Source organism: Numida meleagris, chromosome 4, assembly GCF_002078875.1.
Source record: "Numida meleagris isolate 19003 breed g44 Domestic line chromosome 4, NumMel1.0, whole genome shotgun sequence".
In the NCBI taxonomy this organism is placed as follows: Eukaryota; Metazoa; Chordata; class Aves; order Galliformes; family Numididae; genus Numida; species Numida meleagris.
Genome location: NC_034412.1, coordinates 57,497,678 through 57,515,357, shown reverse-complemented (window position 1 = coordinate 57,515,357; position 17,680 = coordinate 57,497,678). Strand labels below are relative to the sequence as shown.

At 38.2% G+C, this 17,680-nt stretch overlaps 1 long non-coding RNA gene across 2 annotated transcripts; it reads right to left on the bottom strand.

Annotated features, from left to right (window-relative positions):
* On the bottom strand, positions 404-10,567 carry LOC110397357. 2 transcript variants are annotated; one of them, XR_002437724.1, is made up of 4 exons: positions 10,375-10,567; positions 5,393-5,512; positions 4,607-4,659; positions 404-568 (listed from the first exon to the last, which is right to left on the bottom strand). It is a non-coding gene; the product is annotated as an uncharacterized LOC110397357 (long non-coding RNA). The 2 variants fall into 2 exon arrangements; XR_002437723.1 differs by lacking the exon at positions 10,375-10,567 and adding an exon at positions 7,829-7,913.

Genomic DNA, 17,680 nt, shown 5'->3' with positions numbered 1-17,680 from the left:
GCATGAGATTCTTACAACATACTATCTAGTTCTGGCTTCCTTTTCACCTTTTCTTGCAATGTAGCTAAAATTCCACTAATAGCTCTAAAGACAGTTTTCCAAAGCAAAAGCTTCCCCTTGCCAGCCAACATTCTCCTCCCCACAGCCCTTCAAACTTGCAAAGTAAACCTTTGCATTTTTTTTCTTAAAGCCCAGAATCTAAATTTGCTCATATAATTGTTGTTCAGAAACAACAGCCCTTAATTCATGAGCCTTGGGGCAATTTGGAGGATACCTTAAAATCCTTTTTTGTTTAATAATTCCCATTTAAACCCACATTCCTGAATGGTTTTAAACTAAAAGAGAGAAGATTTAGTTTAGATATTGAGAGGAAGCTCTTTACTCAGAGAGTGGTGAGGCGCTGGCTGCCCAGAGAGCTGTAGACGTCTCATCCCTGGAGGCACTCAAAGCCAGGTTGGATGGTGCCCGGGGCAGCCTGATCTGGTGGGGGGGGCAACCTGCCCACGGCACAGGGCTGGGTGGGCTCTGAAGTCCTTTCCAATTCAAGCCGTTCTATGATTCTACAATTCTGTGATTTAGTAGAAGTAGAAAAAAAGAAAGAAAAAATTGATAGCTTTCTTATTTTACATTAAACTTCAAAGAAATTATCTTTAATACCAGAAGTACTTTATAAATGTGCATTGTATTATGACAAATTTATTGCTAGAGGTTTCTTCAGTGCCAAATTATTTTAGAGTCCGGCAAGATATAAGGCCAGTAATAAGTATAGGTTACATATTCATACATATATTATCATAGCATGCATGTTTGTTATATTACTATAATGTTTATTTCATAACTTATTAGCATCCCAACTGCCACATACAAACTTTAGTCTAATTTACCGAGTAACATTTTGTACCTTCTGCAGAGGGACTGGTCTCATGGGTCGGGGAGCCCTTGTCAGACCTCCTGCTGCTTCCCTCTTAGCTGACCTCAGGAAAAGTCTTCTGCTCCTTGTGCCTCAGTTCCTAACCCATCCTCTCTTGCAAAATATTTTGAATAGGATCTTATTCACTTATTACTGCATGAGGACACTGTGTATTTATTTTTGCCTCCAGAAATCCCTAAGCATGTCTTTATTTCCTAAGAATAATCTTTTCAACATCAATAAAGAGGAAGGAATACTAGATCAGTAATGAGAAGAGCTTTCTGTCGGAACATATCAATGAAAACATTCAAGTTTCTACTGTATTTCTAAATGCACACTTCCACTTCTAAGTAGCTCTTTAAAAATCTCTTTATCTGTTTTGTGTTTATGTTTTCTTAATAATTTAACAGAGATTTCAGTGCCATGATAGCAGCACCACACTATAATATCATCAGCTGCAGAGTCTGGAGGAGCCTGTGCTCTGTTGGTATCAAGTTGGTTCTCCAGCTGAGAGCACTTCTCTTCAGTGTAATATTTCTCTTCTCCTTGCAGCACTATTGTTTTCCTTCTCATGCAGGGCAAAAGTTCCAACTACTCAGACATCTGTTATTTAAAATACCAGATTAAGAAACTTTACTAATTCTTCACCTTGAATATATATGTCCTCCCCAAAAGAAGGTAGACATATCCAGGTAAAAGAAAATAAATGCTTGTAGTCAGTGCATGTGTGTCATATTTTAACTCAGCAATAAGACCTGTTTACAAGCTTCACTGACCAAGAGTCCAATTAAAGACTTTTCCTTTGCTTCCAATCTGTTTTAGACTATTTCCAATCTTTAGTTTAAGATTAACCTCAATCTCTCTGGTTGTTAATTAGCCTCTTCCACAATAACGCATGAATGCTTCAAAATTTTCAATGCACATTTTCTTCCACTTTTAATGAATTTATTCTTCTATCAGCCACTTGGAATTACAATCCCCCGCCAAGGGCTGCCCAAGCATTTTATATGAAGTAATTATTGGATAAAATTAACAGAGAGTTCTTAAAGCAGGGATCAAAATATAACATTTCTCCATTCCAGAAATGCAAGTCATATCACAGAATCATAGAATGGCTTGGGTTGAAAAGGACCTCAAAGATCATCTAGTCTCAACCCCCCTGCTGAGTGCAGGGTTGCCAACCACTAGACCAGGCTGCCCAGAGCCATGTCCAGCCTGGCCTTGAATGCCTCCTGCGACGGGGCATCCACAACCTCCTTGGGCAACCTGTTCTAGTACGTCACCACCCCCTGCGTGAAAAACTTCCTCCTAATATCTGACCTAAACCTCCCCTGTCTCAGTTTAAAACCTTTCCCCCTTGTCCTATCACTATCCACCCTCACAAACAATCGTTCCCCCTCCTGTTTATATGTTCCCTTCAAGTACTGGAAGGCCACAATGAGGTCTCAGCAGCGGGGGTTGAAACTCGATGATCTCTGAGGTCCTTTTCAACCCAGGCCATTCTATGATTCTATGATTACTTGCCTACTACTAACAGACCAGTGCCATGAGAATTAAAAGCAAGCTAAAAACACCTTCCCTCCATTCACCCTCTTCTACCTCCTCCCCACAACGAGCACAGAAGAATAGAGAATGAGGGATGTGGTCAGTACACAACAATTTGTCTCTGTTGTTCTTTATGGTCACCCTCCTACTAGATGCTTCAGCATGAAATCCCTCCCACAAGATGCCATCCTTCCCCAGCTGATCCTGTGTGGGCTTCCCAGTCTACAGCTCTTCAAGCACTGCTCCAACATGACTCTGTATCACAAGGCTTATCCTTCAGGAATGCACTGCTCCAGTGCAGGTTCCCCCCGGGCAGCAGCTCTCCCAGACCTACTCCATGGGCTGCAGCTCTGGCCCAGGGCCTGTCTCTGTGGGATCACACTCCTACACCTCTACCTCACTTGAGGCGCTTCTGTGAAACCTGGCCCACCAGGGCTGTTTCCTGTTTACCATGATCCTAGTCAAAGTTCACTGCTGAGCTGGAAGCTGAAATATTTAGCCATTTGCAGCTTTTCAAGCTCTATTCATTTTCTTATAAGTCCTAACACCTTCTGTGTAGCAGCAAGAGATGATCCCCCAAATTATTGGCTTCCAAGTGCTCAAAGAAACAGAGCTGATGAAAACAATAGGCTGCACTCCCAGAAACATTATTTTAGAACTCTGAGATACGATTAAATGCTTATAAATGATACATAACCCCTGCTGGGAACCAGAATAACTGCCATTTCATCTTTCCAAAGGACACAGGCTTTATCTGGCATGCTAGAAATTCTCTACTTATGCCAATTGTAACACTTTCAAATGGTGTTAGAGCTCAAATACTTTACAGTCAAAATAGGTTATGCACAGATATATATATATAGGGAGAGAAGTAGATAGAGAGATGGCTCATAAAACAGGCTCAAAGTACTTAATTTTCCTGCCTTAAAATGATTGGTTTAGTATAATCCGTTCTGACTGTTTTGTCCCAAGGTAAGGTAAGACTTACCAAGGGACTCCAAAAACTCCTCCCAAAGAGTACTCTGTTTAAACTGTTGGCATCCACAGCACGATTCCTAATGTGCCTTCATGCAGCTGAGGGACTGGCTGTGCCAACCCCTCCAAGGATGCTCTTTTGCACAGCAGGGCCCTCTTCCTCATATGTGCTTGTTCTTTCCAGGCCTTTTCCAGGCAAAGTGATTCCACCATGACTTCCCAGCTGCAAAGCTTTCCCAGCTCTTCTGCCAAAAAACAGAACTGCCAGGACAGTCTGGGTGATAACTGGTATTCTTGCTCCCAACTAGTTCCACAGTTCATGGCCTGTGCCATGAAAAATGATTTTTTGGAGCTATATCAAACTTCCCTTCTCCCTGCCCATTTCTTTAACCCACTGCACTGAGAAAAGTTCTTTGACACATACTGGCAACTAAAAATAGTTTGATCTAAGACTTTTTTTCACCGTATTTGTTCATGGGATTTAAATGAATACAATAAGGCAAATGACACATTAGAATATATACAGCTTTTGGCAGGTTACCTAACAAGATGAGGTGATTTTTCAGCACAGTTTATGTCCTGTCAGATCTTTTTGATGATCATTATTTATCATTTCTATAATAATAATTACTCATTGGTTAAGATTTTTGTTTCTTTTTCCAGATTTCTTTTTTCCAAAAAAGTACTCCTTTAAACTGAATGATGTAAGACGAGTAGATGCCACTCAGCTCATCTGAAAGTGACAGTAATAAGTAGCAGTGGTCTCCTTTAAAACCATGCTACCACTGAATTACAGCCCTAGAACTTGAAATTTGAACTTATTTAAATAGAAGCTTTCTGAATAGTTCAAATTAAGATAGTAAATAGTCATCTTTTTCATTTGGGTCGTTCAAAATTCTTCTTTCTTTTGGTTTCATTTCAAAGATGGAATTTCTTACAGTCACCGTATTCTTCATTTAAATTGGATTTTAAAATACTCTAAGAATAATCCAGTCTACTGGGTCTTACAGAAAACATGTTTACTTCTGCTTCCTCCCACATCCAACGCTTCACCCGAGCCCTTCTACTTTAGCCCCGAAAAGACAATCCTGACATACTGTCTAACTAAAAAACTTGCAGTTTCTTGGCTGCCAAGGCTAAACACATTTTAATTAATAAAACAGACTTCATCTTTACCTGAGATTTTAGCTACCTTCAGCTAAGGTGCAATATCTTGATTTCCAGATCACCTAGGGAACACAAGAAAAAGAGTAAAAGATTAACATCAACAGCCAATAAATTCTCCACCTGGAAGGGATGACTAAAGTAAATCTCATCAGGAACATCTGTGCTGAAGCAGCTGGGATTCAGTTTCCGACAATTATTGCACAGGTGTATCATATACCTCTTGATATCTACTTTTGAAATAATTATATTGAGCATAACATCTGATGATGACATTTTATCCTATCCATCCTCAGAAGCATTAACACTGCTATGCATTCTACACGCATAAAACAAAGAAATGCCCCTTGACTCAGTGAGAAGAACAGGGAGTTCAGCAGCAGCTCTGTAGTGTTTTCAGAGAATTGAAAAGAATTCCTCAAATCCAAGTGCGTCATACAAAACCTCATAAAGAAGTCAGATCTTGGTGTATATTTCATAAGGACAGAAAAGTGATCGCAAGGCTTAAAGCACCTATTCTCCTTCAGTAAAGAGGAGCCTTTATTAAAAGGGAAGCAGACTCACTCTTCTCGTTCTGTGCTCACTACTGGAGCTCCTCAGCTAGGACTACAGCAAAGATACTTCCTCTGATAGAAGCAGAGACCTCAAAGAAGCTTCAACCCAAGCTGCTCAGAATGTTTCTGTAAAACATTCTGTTTATTTTAGAATTGTCATCTTCAAAAATTTGAACCGAGTGAGAAAACAAGGATCAGTAACGGCTACTTTTAAAGATGGAAGAGAAAACTGAGTTGAAGATACCTTCTGATGAACAAAAAATCACTGTAGAGAATACAACTGCCCATTCCTATTTCTTTCATGGCTCCTTGTGAACACAGACTACTGGTTCTCATCAGCACCCGTGAACTGCTTTTAAAGGATCTGTGAAAGGCAAATGAGAAAAGCAAACAAGTATTATGTGGCTTAAATTCTCTATAAAAGGATCTACACCAGCAATGGGAAATGTTTCCATCTGTATGCTCTTATTTCACTTCTAAGCTCCCTTAACTTTTTGGTCAGGTGGAAAATCCTTTCCAATTCATTCTCAGTTAATTCACAGATTTCCCTATTCCCCTGACAAGTAAATAAATTCTCTCTACTAGGGAGGTGACATTAGTGTGGCCAAGGGCACATCAACTACTCTAAAACTCACAGATGCGATCCTCCAAGGCAGGCACTTTTTAGAGCAAATGTGAGCGAAGTGACAGACAGAGGCTCAGTCTGGGCAATGACACTGTTCCTTGAGTTCACAGGAAGGTCTTTCACATGGATATGGATGCCTAAGAGAGGGGAGAAAGCAACACCCAAGAGAGGGCAATTGTGAACATACTAACTTCTTTCTGCTGAAAGCCACTTCCCTGAAGTGCAAAGAGTGTAATTTACGAACCACTTCAGACACCATTGTCCAAATGTCTTTTGAAAACCTGGTCTGCCAAATGTAAGAGCTGCATTAGCAGTACACTCCTAAAACTACCTCAGAAGTTATCAATCTATCCATCCGTCTTTCATGGAATTTGGGGACGAAAAAGATCTCATAGGTCATTCAGTTCCTATCGTTGCCAATGCAAGACTGTTCCACACTGTGTTTTCCTAGGGGTTATCCAGGTTTTAATGACTCAAGTAAAGGAGCTTTCATCAATTTCCTCCAGAGACTATTCTCAATTGTAAAAGATTTTACTGTAAAGAAACAATTCCTGACACTCAGCCTAAAATATTCCCTTGTTGACTTTTCTATTCATCTCAATCATATATACATACTATACAGCAAAAGTCAAACTGCTCCCAGTTACATCATACAGTGCTTTAAAAGTTAGTCACATTGCCTTGGTGTAATGCTGAAAAAAATTTATCCTCACACTTTGTTCTTCAGAAAATCTTGATGGAGGTAGCAGCTTTATTTTCATGACACACACTAAAAGAATAAAGGATATAAACTGGCAGAAACTTCACATCATATGAAACTCTGCAACTCTGCATTATCCAGGCCTTTTTTGAAGGTTGTGAAAGAAATAAAAGGCCACAATCCATTGGGATTTTACAAATAAAATGGTGCTGTGGAGTGCGTAGATTGCAGATGATATCATTTAGCAGTAAACAATTTGCAGACCAAGTGCAGCCTCTGTGCAAATTTTCACCATTGTAATAAGTCCATTCCTATATAGAGCTGCAGCATATTGGTTCTTCAATTCCATTAAAAGATATCATAAACAATAACAGGAACAATAACTCATTGTTAACTTGCAGAGCCCTTGGCTCCTAACTGTAGTATTTATTCAGGGAGTGTTCCGTATTTACACATTCTTAAGTTATGAGCAGCCATCTCTAACGGTAAGGAATTGTTGCAACTCTATGCAACATGTGGCCTGGGGATTCATAAATACATAATCCTACATTGCCAGTTACAAAATGGTTTCACTAATATGTTTTTTTCTCAGAGATCCCCTAAAATAATCTTTTTAAGAAAAGCCTGCTCATTTCAAACCTCTAAGGTTCCTTTCAAAGCAGGAACAACCAATACAATTTGTCTTTAAATGTGAATCTTGATGACTTTGACTATTGATCAGATTGCTTAATTCAACTTCATAAAAAAATAATGTGATATGTAATACTAGAAAGAGCTGTGCATACCTCAGTTTATACATTTACATGTGAAATAAAAGCTGAATTTGAGCCTATGTAGATATTAAAAACAGATGAAATTTCTCTGACTTTCACTGACTGGTCCTTCAATTAGTTGGTTCTTTAGTTCTGCCAAAATTTCTTGTGACATTTTATTCATTGGCACAATAATAATAGGTCATTTTCAATAACCTGTGGCTAGCCCCATACAAAGAGATTAAGCAATTTCTCTTATTTCCCATGGGAAACATTAAGGTCAGTGTAAAGGCTGTCCAGAACAGGAAGGGTTAAAATTCCAGTGCCAGAACTCCTGCAGTCATTACATAACCCAAAGCAAAGGAAATCAATGTTAAGTCTGCCAGTCCCCCCGGCACTGGGGAAAAAGAGTAACCAAAACCTGCACAATAAGAATTTATTCATTTACTTATTTTATGTGGATCACTGAGGTATTTTACTACTTTCTTTTCTTCATTCTTTTATTCAACAGCTCCTCTGAGGAAGGAATGCTGTGAAGATCTTAAATATGGAATATCTAACATGGGTAAATCTAAGTTCCAATCTCATTTTGGTTGTCCTTACCTCCTGCCCCATCTCTGATCTTCAAGACAAATGTTACTAAGGCTGTAGATGTAGGAATGATGTTAGAAGCCCACAGAGGCCTCACAGGAACTGCTAGATCCAGCAATTCACTGATCTCTAACTGATCGCTGTCCCTGTCACAGCTGTCACTCATCCCCATCCTGAATCAGTCTCTGGCTGATGCCAATAGTGCCTGACTATTGGCATCAGCCAATAGACTTCTGGATCCACAACCAATAAGAAATTGATGCAGTTTACAGAACACAGCATTGAGATACAGCATCAGCTGCCTCAGGGCAACTCCCAGACCTTTGTATTTTACACTTCTATTTCTGATTAGCCCATCGAGTTAGCTTCCAGATTACATCAGTGCAATGAGTATAAGCTGCATCTGCAGCAGAACTACAAAAAGGAAGGAAAGCTTTAGATATGAGGAATTCCATTTACACAACCCTGCATATCTTCTGATCCCCTAAAAAAAAGCAGGACAGCAGCCTGACAAAAAGCATGCTGCCTAAGGTACTGCCTTCTGTGTTTGCTGTTCCATAAAGATTACAAGTCCAAAAATGCTACAGGTAAAATGAATCAATAGCAATACCAATGCAACCCAGTTTACAGTTGATATTAGAACAAGATACTGTTAGAATCTCTTAACTATCATAATAGTTCATTTAGCCTCATTTCTCTGAGAATGAGAGTAAAAAATGAAAACTTGAGAAACGAAAGCCTAAAGAAATGTCTGTCATTTCTGCAAAAACGAACTGCTTCGCTTGCATATAAGGGACAATGTAAGAAAACAAAACTTGCCTAAAATAGTAAAAAGAACAGAAACGTAATCAAACATCCCTAAAACAAAAACATGGTATAAAATTACTTATTTATTTTATTCACAGTGCTTTAGCATGTCTGTTTGAGGTCACATTCTAAAGATAAGCATCTGAGATCAGACAGAAAATTGAAGGAATTATCTGGGGGGGAGTTTTCCTGCACTTCACACATAATTTGAGATTATTAAAGCAAATCCAGACATAACTGTGAAATAACATCGTGGGCCTTCTAACACAGCTGTTGTATGTGAAAAGGTATAACAACAGTAAAATGATTTTCATAAATACCATGATATGTTTGAAAGATGGTGTTTTATCAGTAAGTCCATGAGGTTTCCATGTTCTTCCTCTACCATTTGAATCTGTGAAATCAGACATTATGCAAGAAAAGAGAATATTCAAATTGTACCAAAAAAAAAAAAAATCTATCTTACAGTGTTTGAATACATGATGGTAATGGTTTGATTAGTTCCTCTGCTTAAGATAATGATTTACAAAGCTAACTTATTTCTTTAACTAACTTTTGGATACAAGGTTGTATCCATAAAGGAGAAGAGTCAAGGATAAAATATGAACCTATTTCCAGGTAATTCAAATTTTGATTCACATCAAAAGGTTTGGCAAGAAATTTCAAAATTCTGCCACAAAAAATGTAAATGACATCTTCCTGTAGAACATGAGCAAAAAGAAAATGGCTGAAGATTCGCTCAATTGGCAGCTTGCAAGATTGCTTGCCAGGAATGTGGATAAACAGAACTCAAGTCTCAAACACATCAGGGTTGCAGACCTCTAGCAAGGACTCCATCCATGAGGCTTTTCATTTCCATCTCTGGCTGCTGACAGAGCTGAAACATTTGCCCTTGTCTTGTAGGAGAAGCATATTAAACTAGATTTGATGAATGGTCAACATGGATCACTCGAGAGAGCAAAATTCATTACGCAGAATGTCTCAAAATTGTCACCACCTCAGTACCATGAAACTAGCATTAGATGGGAAAACTTCAAAAACTCCACTGGTGTGACAAATTGCAGGATATGGAAAAACTGTGATTGCAAGTCTGCAATTACCAAACAGATGCAATGATGTCAGTGAGAGAGAGAAAAAAAATTAAGTCACAGAATTAAACTCACATTTACCATGGTTAAGTATGTGGGATCTTTTGTTTTCAGCTGAAGCTCATTGATTTATATTGTTAGGGTACTTGTTCAGTTACTACTGGGACAGATGTTATCATCTGGTTCTGAAGTTATAAGTCAGGACCACTTTCAAAGCCTACAGAAATCCCTAATTCATTTCAAACATGAAAGAAAGTATTTTGGAAAGCAGCAGTCTGGCTAGCCCTGTCTTCTTTACAGGTCTTCCTCATATCCTTCTTTCATTATTATTTTATCTTGTGGCTGAAACTGCTTGGTTTGCTAGCATTCATCTTTTGCAGCCTGAACATTTCAGGAAACATGAGCAAAAAGATGTTGATTTTTCATATTGGACTGCTTCAGCTGAGTTCCAGGTTTAGATTTATGTGCTGGCAAATGACACCCCCTTCCCCACCCCCTCCCCAATTTTTTGATGAGATACCCAGAGTAAGTGATTTCTCAGATTATTCCCTCCGAACTTGCATCATTTTATTATGATAAATTTCTTTAGTTTGGACTCAGTATTTGAATAGTTTCATGCTCCAAATCCTTAGCATAATGAATAGTATGAATCACTCATTGTACCTGTATTTTTATCTCAAATTGCACAGGGCTGGCGTTCAGATCAACATTTCTAATTGCCGTTTTTACGATCCCAGTAGTGCCCTGTAGAAATGACAGTAGCTTTATGAAAGATGAAAGATGATTCCATCCGCCTTCTCCTCTCACATCTCCCACCTCGCACAACTTGAGAGCAGAAATGAAACCTACTCATCTGAAACCTTGTGGGTGGTAATTCACATACATAGCCTGCAAAAAAAAAAAAAAAAATACATTTTACATCAAACCTGGTGAGGACTTCCTCAGTATCTCTAACACTCTTGCAGGAGGAGATGTGTGCATGTTTGAGAGTTTCAAGGAATGCTGACTGAAGGTCACTCAAACAGCACTCAGGCCCTATCGGAACAGTTTCAGACATACAATGAAACAAATGTGCCAAGAACAAGTGGAATGATAACAGAAATAAAGGGCAAGAAGTGATGGGTTAACAAAATACTTTAACTGAAATAAAATCTTGACAGTAGTTCAAGTTAAGCCATAGACTCTTTCAGGTTCCTATGCAGTTGAATACTGAAATTGTATTTGTCTTTGGCATCTGGCAATGTCATTTAATATGTTCATATGGCCCTGCATGCAGTTAAGCATGCACTGTATATTATTTTATGATGTTTGAATTGGAATCACACTTTCTGGGTACAAGTATTCATGTTTTCGCAGATTCTTGTGTAAAGCTGGGAGAACCTGTTTCCAATTTCATGACCGTTTATCGCTAATCCAAAATGACTGCAGCATTACCTACAGACAGGAAGCTGGATGAGGGCTTGTGTGTTTTGGATGCATCATGCTCTTCCCAGGAAACTCTGTTAAACTAGTTTTATGCTTACATGAGGGGAAGACAGAAATTACTAATGGACATGACTGTGCCTAATCTATATATAGTTAAGCAAAATAAAGGTAAAATTGAGATGGGTCTTACAGCAGCTCTTCATCCACATGAGCTCTAATACTCATTTCAGCATTCCATTCAGGTTTCTGCTTTTGCTTTCACAAAACTCATACTGCATAAAAAGAGACCTGCGCTCACTAGTTTAGCCAAATTTCAGGAATGTTACAGGTTTGGGTCTCTGGCCCTAACAGCTAACTTTTCCTAAAATAACCAAAAACAAAGCAAATTTGTTATTACAAAACAATTCTTCTTTATCATTCATGCTATCATCTTGCAAGAGATTACACTAAACTGTAGTTGTGTCACATGTCAAAGGAAACATATTGCAGAACATTCCTTTGAGGAGCAAAAAACAACGCTGACAAGAGGAAGGATTAAGCTGTCCACCAGAACAACTAGGAACAGGCTAAAAAATATGTACTTAACATTTTATGAACTTCTAAAACTTTAGAGGTTCATTTTGGCTAGCAGCTGATTTAGAATTGGTGCAATAACTCTTGTGAGAAAAAGCTCTCTCCTGAGATTTATAAAGGTCCCGGATTTTGACAGATAGAAATAGCTGTAACATTGCTCTCTTAATAATTCTAAATTTACGAGTTCAATCATCACAATCAAAAAATATTAGAAAATTAACTACTTCGATTGAACTTTCTTGAAAAGGATTAGTACCTGGTTTGCTCGAAAAGGATTTAGTCCGATTGGATTGTTTCTTATTCTGTTAAAATAGATTGTTCATTATGCTATAGAATGCTATTTATAGCAGTAATAAAACAGGAACTGAAATATCTAAGATTCTGAATGAAAAAGTATTTTCAGAAACTGTTTAAAACTATTTGATCTAGTAGCATCACATATTTTTAGGCCTTCCATTGTCCTTTACAAGCTCAAGGAATAATACAATTTCAAAAGATGGGGAAAAAAAATCATGCAATTTTACATAAGAACAAGCATAGAATTACATAGAACAAGCAGTCTCTCCAACATTTCTTTCCCCAAAGATTTATTAACTGAGAAGTTGCTATCCCTGCACTTGCTCCTTGCCCTTGGAAGAGAGTTACATAGAAGGAAACCTTCACGCAGAATACTACCTCCAATGCTTACAGAAGTGATGGGGATATCCAGAGATACAGTTTTCTAATATTTGCTTAGTATATAAGACATAAATATGCTTTCTTTCTATGAAAACATAATCATGGTTATTTGACTAACATAATTATGAATTACAGATTTATTTTTTTTTAATTTTTTTTTTGAATGATACACATTTTTTCTGTATTCCTTTGTCAATGCCTCATAGTTTTATTGGATTTTATGTACTTAATTATAGTAGATTATGATTTCTGTGGCTAACTTTTAAATTGTCTAACCATTTCATGGAAAGGAAATACAAAAAGGCCAGTGCATATTCACATCCCTTCAAAATAAATTAATTTGTAGAAAATGAAGAGCAAAGTCATGTTTGTCCCTTGCCACCAGAGCTCTTTAACATGAAGCCCAACAGAGCTCAACAGCTGCGAAGCCACAGACGCTATTCCATATTCTAAGGGGAAAATAACCAGTCTGAGATAGCTCTAAGTAGCTCCCCGCATATCTTCAGTACAAGTTCTCCTTTCCTTGGAAATAGTCTGTGACTCAGTCCCAGTGTTTTCCAGGTAGCATCTGGGTAGTTATGCCTAGAAAAACAGCTGACAACAATGTCAACCTGTCCAGAAGGGAATTAAAGGAGCTGAATGTCTCAAAATGAAAAACTGCTTGTTGTATGCCTTTAAGTACGAAAGGTGGAGTAGGCAATGAGTTTCTGGGATGAATGAGGGGGTACAGAAGCACAAGAATTGATTACTGTGATCAAACAAGCAAAGCAGGGAGGTAACGATACAGAAATCATATCAGTGGCTGTACCAACACTGTAGTAAGCCACAAGACATTGCACCCCATCAACCTCTATATTCTGCAAAATAAATGCAGCTGAGTAAAATCACAGTTGTAAATACCAAAGGTACTATTCCTAAGCAAGAAAACAGAGTTCACGGCTAGGAGAGTATTAAGCAAAAAATGTGCCTATTCCATTTCTAGCTATCAGAAGCTCTTTGTGTGACCTTAAATGAGCTGCTTCACTTTTCTGTGTGCCTTAACAACCACAAGATGTTTGCTACTTCCAAAACATTCTGCAGCTTGTAAAGAAATAGGCTCAGTTCCTCCTATTAAATATTTCACATGAAATAATTTAGTAGTAATTGGAGTAAAGAGTGTGAAAGCTCCGTGTACCTTCCCAGCATGAGGGAATCTGAGCTACAGCCCTCATTTCAAAATCTTGGATTAAGCAATATTATACTTGCTGTCTATACACCTTGGAGCTCAACACATGTTAATGGTATCCATGGAATATGCAGAAAGCCTCATTCCCTCTCCCACATCCCAGTGGTTAGGCATCCCCACAGAAGTGTTTGATTTCCTCCAGGCAAAAGAATAACCTGAACTGTCATTCTGGAGATGAGACAAAACACTGAGCAACTGGATAATAAGATGGCAGCTGCTGCAGCAGTGACTCCTCTGTTTAAGGAGCCCAAAATACGTATTAGGTGTGCCTGGCCAGCTCTTATGGATTTGCACCCCACTGGTTCAGTTGGGCGGGAGAATACACCAAGGGCAGAACACTGGGGTTCAATACATCCAAACAGAAGGTGTATCTGAGCACAGTGCTTTTGACACTCAAGAAATATTGGCAAATCAGTCAGAGGCATCTTCAAATACTGGCAGCAGCTGAAACTTCTGAAAAGTGGGATTCCAGTGTTAGATGCTTAGAATCACAGGATATAGGTTCTGGCATGCCAAAGCAGATTTGTCCCCAAACAGCTACTTAACTGAGGAAAAAAAAAAAAAAAAAAAGTACCACCAAATTTCTCTCCAAATACTGCAGATTTGCAAAAAAAAAAGTTTTGCCCTGTGTCAAAGACACAAACTCTGTTTAAACCTTAAGCCCTAAGATTTCATTCCATTACTCCTCTATAATACCTGAAAGGCTGGACATCAGGAGTCACATCTCAGGGACAAAAATTGAGGTTTGAGTCTTTGTGTGAGTCAGAGTGATCCTGAACCTCCGTTTCATGGAAAGAAAAACAAAGTACATAATTAACCTAAGCACAGAAGGTTAATCTTCTTCATGTTTTTTTTAATTGCTATTTTCATCCAAATACAAAGTAGGAGCTGGCTTCTTATTTCAGAATGTAAAACAGCCATTCCCACAGAATTCACAGAGCAACCTGCTCTGTTTTTACAAACAAACAAACAAGCTAAGCACCACCAAACGCATTTGTTTCTGAATGCACTGAAAAGATAGAAGTCCAGATTCACCAATGAATTCCAGCTGCTTTGCACTCCTTCAGCAACTCAAAACAGCTGTAAAGATGGTTTATCTGAGTTTAGCCAAGCCTATAGTACTTTGCATCATCAGAGCACAGGGAAGTCAGGGCTTTCTCCTGAGTCTCACTGATAAAAAAATATTACACTGCTACTATGCAAAGCACAGAGAAATACCACTAAAAAAAAACCCTCCCGAATGTTAAATGCAGTTAATCTGGACTAATCACATATTCCACAGAAGGATGGGAAGAAGTCTCCATTTTCTGTTCATCATCTTTCTCTCTTAAAAGTCTTCTGCATGCATGCCTCTTTAAAAATACTCAGGACAACATAACTATGTTTTAAATGCTCCAAAAGTAACAATTTTTAATGATATTTGAATGTGTTTTGTTATACCACATATTTGAAATATTATGAAAATTGGCAAAGCTGCCCCGTTGTAAACGTAAGGTATTTTATACAGGGGCTATATATTTAAAATATATGTGCAATAAATTTTAAGCAAATATATTACAAAGATATAGAAAAATTATATTTTTTCCATATGGAAAGAAATTATCCCAGTTACAGCCATTTTATTGTTCACTACAGACAGTTATGTGAAGCAGATCGCATTCATTTTATTTTTTTTCCTACAAATCTAGAGATTTTTTTGCAGATCCCTCACATACAGTTAGCACAACAACTGAACCCTGTTGCAAACAGTGTAACTACAATGTAAAATCTATTTCTTCAGCTCTACTGACTGAGCAGCATGCTTTAATGTGAGCTCTTAAAAAATGGGAAGGCAAATCAGTCCTACATGAGTTCTTGTCTTTGGTCCTCAGAGATCCATGTCTTTATATCCTTGACTTAATCACCCTGTGTCTTAAGACTTCTACTCACAGATTCCTCTTGGTATTGGAAATATACACATCAGAAACAGGGTGACACTAAGATAATCTGGTGATTTAACCAACTATCATTTGAAAACTCCTCCTACTATTAACAGATAAACTTCATCTCACAGCCAATTTATTGTTGTTATATTCAGCTTTTCAAATGAGGACGGAACTGTTGCTCACAGCACTTGGAATGATAGATTTTGCTTACCAGTAAAACAGCTTATTTGTTAAAAATAAATTCTCAACTGAAAGCAAATTTATTCATGTAAGTAAATAAAAAAAATCCATATTTAGCTCTGGATGCAGTTTTCCTAGCCTTTCTGTGATGCTTGAGGTGCCCAGAAAACAAAGTTCAGAATCAAAAGTAAAACAGATGTGCTCTCCAGTCGTGTAAACTTTCTCTTCTACTTGTAAACAAATGTCCAGAGGCGAATCCATTTAGAAAAGCAAACACAGGTTTTTCAGAAGATTTCTGACTGGGCCTTCCCATCCTGCTATTACTATTTTAACAGTCAGCTGTTTTAACACTCCCATATCCACATCATTAGAGAGTAGATCTGTCCTTTTTGACAGATCCAAAATACCAGAGTGAGCAGAACATGGAGTCATTTTACAACTTTTTCAGATTATAAACTTTACTCTGCATTAAAGAAATTCTTTAAATCATGTTCAGACAAAATGTCACTTAGGGAGCTACTGGCTTAAGCCACTAAACACCATCTGCTTCACTTCTATGGAAAGTCCCAAGCAAACAGTACTCAGTTTACTACACCAAATTCTGGAGCACCTCTCCTAGAAAGATGAGATGAGGCAGTTGGGCATGCTCAGCCTAGAGAAGAAAAGGCTCAGGGGAGACCTCACTGTGGCCTTCCAGTACTTAAAGGGAGCTTAAAATCAGGAGGGAGACAGACTTTTTTTTTTTTTTTTTTAACACTGTCTGGTAGTGGTAGGACAAAGGGGAACTGTTTAAAACTAAAGGAGGAAAGATTAGACGTTAGATGAATTTTTTTAACTCAGAAGATGGTAAGGGAGTGGAACAGATTGCCCTGAGAAGCTGTGTATACCCCATCCCTGGAGGTGCTCAAGGCCAGGTTGGATGGGGCTCTGGGCAGCCTAGTGTTTGATTTTGTGGGTGGCAGCTCTGTCCACAGCAGGGGCGCTGGAACTAGATGATCCTTGAGGTCCCTGCCAACCCAAACCATCCTATGATTCTATGAAATTCCATCACTATTGCAGACAGTTAATGACACTTCAAACTTGCTGAGAAATCCTCTTTGAAGTGCCTTGTAGGAATTTGGCCATTCTGTTTTTATGCAACAATCAATTGAAATTAAACAAATGCAGCTTCTGAACTTACAAAAACATGGCTCCATAAAGAATCATTCGGACACCAACATGACCTTGGAACCACCAGGTGAAAAGATGACAGAAACTTGAACTGCTTACACAGAAAAATAAATTAATTACTTATTAATTTCTAAATTACTGTGCAATTAACAGCTCTTTTAGTGTCAGTACTTTTTCTACAGCTCACAAAAACCTCATCTTCTAATGGAAATGTTGGAAGTTGGTGTCTTCAGTTCCTTGCTTGCATTTCAGTGTTACAGAGGACATTGAGAAGTCCTGCAGTGATTTAAGGTGTCATCAAGGAAAAAATGGTAACTGAATTATATGCGACAATAAACACCCTAGCTTCAACCAATCCAGGTAAAAACAGCAGTGAATAGTATCATGGGCTCTACCTTCTGCCTGTGATCACAATACCTAGCCATGGCCTAGGGAGCATTTGTATGCTGGTTTTGATATGTATATAAAAACCTATTCGTTTCACTGTTATTTTATCATGCTAAGTAGAATGAGTTAAGGCAGGTATGCCAGTACATGCCAAATACCTCTGTTTTTATAACAGATTTACTCTAAGATTAAAAGACACACTGACTGTGGTGCTGGAAGCCAGTACAGCCCAGTAGGTATGTGAGCCTTTGGAAACATCTCCCAAAATGGGAAAGTTCTGTAAAGATCTTATGTCTTCGTATATTTAAATGACAGGTATGATACACAAAACCCCTTGCCTATTTATATATATTTATGCAGAGTGTGCATATCTGCAACTGTGTAGACATACATGATCAGTCATCAT